This window comes from Gracilinanus agilis, chromosome 3, assembly GCF_016433145.1.
Source record: "Gracilinanus agilis isolate LMUSP501 chromosome 3, AgileGrace, whole genome shotgun sequence".
Lineage (NCBI taxonomy): Eukaryota > Metazoa > Chordata > Mammalia > Didelphimorphia > Didelphidae > Gracilinanus > Gracilinanus agilis.
The window spans coordinates 20,290,313-20,294,973 of NC_058132.1; the positions used below are offsets into that span (position 1 = coordinate 20,290,313).

Consider the following 4,661-nt stretch of genomic DNA (forward strand, 5'->3'; position numbering starts at 1 on the left):
CAGTAACAGCAACACTCTAACAATGAGACTGACTTAAGCACTCTGATCAATTCGAGGATCTAAGAAAATTCTAAAGGACTGATGATGAAAAATGTTATCCACCTCAAGAGAAAGAACTGATGAACACAAGACAAATTCCAGTAGACTTTTCTTACTTTTTTCACTTCACTTACTTTTTTTTGCCCTATGGCTAATATAGAAATGTTTTGCAGAATTTCTTTTGTGTAACTGATATATTGCTTGAGTTCTCTGTGGGAAGGAGGGAAAAGGAGGGAAGAAGAACATTTGGAATTCAAAAAAGTTTTTAAGTGCAAAGAAGAAATTTTAAAAATATAAAAAGCGATGGCGGCACCAAGCTCATGAAGTGAACATTTCCATGATGCAAAAGACGAAATGACTGGAAACATTGTTCGCTCTTCTGAGCGTGTTGATTTGTAAAGCAACTCATGGCAACTGCCCAACAAATCAGGACCAAATTCCTTTCTCAGTCAGGGGTTAGACCCTGAATACAAAGGAGACAGAGATTTATACAGTAGAAAGAATTGATCAAATAAGACCTGTAGCGATTGAAATTCTCTAGAGACAGCATTTCTTAATTTCAAAAGAATTTATTATTTGACCAGTCGAGACATCCTAATTGTGGTAAAATTACTCTCTTGACCATCATAAGACAAATGGAAACTCCTAAATGGATCTGGTGGAAAGGGGAGTGATTTGGGCTAGAAAGAGTAGCTAGGAAGACTCCAGCTGACACAGGGGGTTGGAAGAGAATCTTGTACTCCATGTGTCTATTTGGGGGGTGGAAGTGGGAGGGAGTTGGAGGAAGAGACAAGTCCTAGAAACTTCAGAGCTCTGTTATTTCTTGATCATTCTTTCTTATGAGGGTACAGAGCAAAGAGAATGAGCAGGGGTCACTGAGACAAGAGTTACACTCAAGTCAGCTCCCTGTAGAGCAGAGGCTTCTCTCCAAGCCTCCATGCTCAAGGCCATTCTCACCAAGTGGAGATCCAGACCTGGTCTGTTGGGCAAGGATGGCCTCCACATGCAAGGACAGCCTCAGAGCACCCTGGAAGTGTTCTAAGGAGGGAGCTCTCATTGGCCAGTCCTTGCCACGTCCCCCAGCCCCATCTCGCTCACTAGAGTGACCTCACAGGGCTGTGAAGAGGAAAATGAGGCAGCCAGTCAGGCCAAGAGCTGTCCTGGTTCCTGCCTGCACCATCTCTTCTTGGGGAACAGTTGTCTCTGCTTGCATCAGTCCTAGCTATTCTCATCTCTGGTGGGAGAGTGGGAAGAGGGGACAGGGGCAAGCCTGTGAGTGGGAGGGAAGAGAGACAAAGCAGAAGCCAAAGAGAGGAAGGGAGGAGCTGGCTGTTAACAGAGTATAAGGAAGGGAGGCCAGGACCAGGTGCCAAGGGCAGGGATGACCCTCTGTGGAGCTGGCAGAGCCATTTCCTCCAGACTGGTGCCTCCTGGGGGTCGCATATTCCCCAAACCCCGGTTCGATCTTCCTGTCTATCTTGACTGGCTGCTCACACAGGGTCTCCCCAGGGGTTTTCTCAGGGTCCCCTCCAGCTGGTCCAGGCTTCAGCCAGCAGGATGCCCATGATGAGGAGCACCAGGCCAGCCAGGCCAAGACGAATCACATTGCCAGTGGTGTAATCCTGGGAGGCAGCATCTGAGGGGGCAGAGGCTGTCACTGAGATAGAGGCAGGGCCTCCCCTTTCCCAGGAGCCCCAGGGTGCCACTTCCAGGCTACTCAGAGCCCAGCCACTGACCTGAGAGCCTTTAGTGCTCATTAGTCTGGGGATGTGGGTGAGAGCTGGGGGCCCCCCAGGCTCCAGGGGCTGCAGCTGACTCTCCCCCCTTTCCCTCAGGCCTTCTCTCCCCTGTCCCAGGTCTGTCTCTCCCCGTGACTTGTTGCTTCCAATACTCTGTGGATCTCCTGTTTGTGCCACACTCCTTCCACGTGGCCTCCACTGGCCCAGGAGCTCCCTGGGAGCCAGGACTTTTGTCTCTCTGTGTATCCACAGCACTGAGCCCCGTGTCTGGCACATAGTAGGAGCTTAGTAAAGAGTTAACTGACTGTCCAGCTCTGACACCTGAGGATTCTGCCATCTGGTGACTCTCTTGTCTTGTTGCTCCAAGTGGGAGGGAAAAGCCAGAGAGCAGGAGGAGGAGCTGGTGGGGGGAGAGGAGCCCTCTGAGTCCTCCTCAGGGCCTCTTCTCAGGCTCCAGAGAGCTGAGGTCCAGTCAAGGCTCCAAGTCCTGACTGGGTCAATGGGACCCAGCGCTGGACAGAGGAGGGAGGTGAGGACATCCCTCCAGTGCTTCCACTTACTGGGAATTGGGCTGAGAGGAGCTAAGAGTTTCCTCTCCTGCCAGCCAGGCCTGGAGGAGGGGAGGGAAGGGATGGCAGAAATAGGGCATCTTCATTTGGGTCAAGGCCTGGGATGCCCTGGGGCTGCTGGGCAAGGGGAGAGAAGGGCTGGGGCTCCCTCACTCCATCAGCTCTTTCTTCCCTGGGCAGCTGCTGCCCACCTTCCATGTCCCTGCCTGGATCTTCACCTTCCTCACTTCAGGGTGCCAGGAGGGGTGGGATGGAGACAGAGGGGGAGGGGAGGAAGGACGTGGTTCTCTGAGGGCTCCCAGAAGAGCCAGGCAGGGAGGAATCCATAGAGAGGGGGCAGGAGAAGAGGGAGGCGCCAACACTGAGACCTGAGCCTTCCCCTGCCCTTCTCCTGGCTCCCCTGGACCTCCTCAAGCTAGAAATCCTAGAAAGGACCCAGCAGACCCACTGTGTGCCCCCAGGGAGCAGGGCTGAGGGGTCAGGGGGAGGGGAGGGTCTCCCTGGGATTCCCCCATTGCCCAGACTCTGGCCCTGTGTGTGAGCCCCTTCCCTCCCCACCCACCAGCCTTGCTGGCCTCTGGAGAGCAGGGCCGGGGGTGGCCCGGGGTGGCTGGGGGTGGCCCGGGGTGGCCCCGGGGCGGCCGGGGTCCGCTTACCCAGCAGCCGGAGTTCCAGGGGCTCGCTGGAGGCTGACCACTCATAGGGAGCGTCGCTGTGGAAGGTGTAGCATCTGTAAGTCCCTCCCTGGGCCGCAGTGCCGCCGGGAGGGAGAAGTTGGTCTGGGCGCCCCTTTGCTGCCTCTGGGCCGCGCCCAGGGCCACCTGGCCTCCGTCCTTGTACAGAGCAGACCTGTCGTGCCACAGCTTTGCCTGGCACTGAAGGGTCACGTTCTGTCCTGAGGCCACGTCGAGGCTGGGCAGCGCCCGCAAGGAGGGTTTGCTGGATCCGCCTGGGGAAGGAGGCGGCGGGCTTAGCAGAGACACTCCCTCCCCTCCCGGGGCCCAGGCAGAGCTGGGAGAGGGCCAGGGCGGTGCCAGGCCCTTCTCTTGGCTTCTCTTGGCAGGGCAGGGGCGAGCCCCAGGGAGCCGCCACGTGCCGGGTCTCCCGAGAGCAAAGCTGGCTCCTGCGGAGGAGGCAGCAGCCCCAGAGAGGGGAGGCCGGGGAGGCCAGAGGCGGCACCGCCTCGGCCAGGGCTCGGGGCCTTCCTCTCACCTGTCACCACCAGCTTCAGGGGGTCGCTGTTCTCCGAGCAGCCTGATTGGCTCCAATAGCAGCACCTATAGACCCCCCCATGGCTGGCCGTAACAGACGACAGGAGGAACTCGGCCTCCAGGGCAGCGGCCGGAGGCATGACCATGTATTCATCCGCGTAGCCGGAGGGGCCTGCCTTCCTCAGGATGAAGAGATGAGCCCGAAGAGGCCCCCGACACCAAAGACTCACAGGCTTGCCCTGGGGGGTCACCGAGGCGGGCTCAGCCCTGAGGGAGGGTCTCAGGGATATGCCTGGGAGGGAATCAGAGACCAGAGTCCCAGCGGGTCCCCCGAACCACCCGGCCTGCTCCTCCCCGCCGCCCCTCTCTGAGTCTTCCCATCCCAGCAGCCCAGACTCTCCCTCCCTCCCCTCCCCTTCCCCTGGGCTGCCTTGGAGGCCGTTGGCTGTGCCCGGTGGGCTGGGTTTGGGCAAAGGACTTACCCTCTGGAGCCTGCATCCTCTCTTCCAGACACAGCCCTAGAGGAGACGCTCCGGGTTAGACTGAGCTCTTCTAGAACCCCCATCCTTGCCATGAAGCCCGAGGGACAGCGGCCGGACACCAGAAGACCCGGCTCCCCTCCCCCCTCTGGGCCTTAGTTCCCTTTTCTGTCAAGTGGGCTTTCGGGCTGGACTCGGTTTGCCCGAGGTTCCTCCCAGCTTTGGGAGTCTTCTGAGAGGCCTCAGAGCTCTGCCCCCAGCACTCACCCAGGCACAGCAGGACCCGGAGTCTGGAGGCCATGGTGGCCCAGGTGCTGCTGGGAGAGCAGACCCAAAGGACCGAGGCAGAAGCGGTGGTCAGGGCCAGCCCATCCCAGCGACCGGCCTGCTGCGGAGAAGGGGGCAGCCCCTTCCTCCTTGTGGCTTTCACATCATCCCCGGGGGCGGAGGGGCGAGGTAGTTGGCAGATGGAAGGGGAAGCAGCCACTTAGGAAGATATGGCCACTGATTGTGGTAAGGCCCAGCATTAGTCCAGAGGACTTCCAAAGGTCTGGGCTGCCTGCCTTCCTCCTAAGAGGGGACACAGTGAAGATGGACAATTAAACGGGATTTGGGGAACGTGGA

The 4,661-nt window shown here is 58.0% G+C and overlaps 1 pseudogene; it reads right to left on the reverse strand.

Annotated features, from left to right (window-relative positions):
• Nucleotides 1–628: 628 nt before the first annotated feature.
• LOC123242948 lies at nucleotides 629–4,338 on the reverse strand (annotated as a pseudogene).
• Between the last annotated feature and the right edge of the window lie 323 nt (nucleotides 4,339–4,661).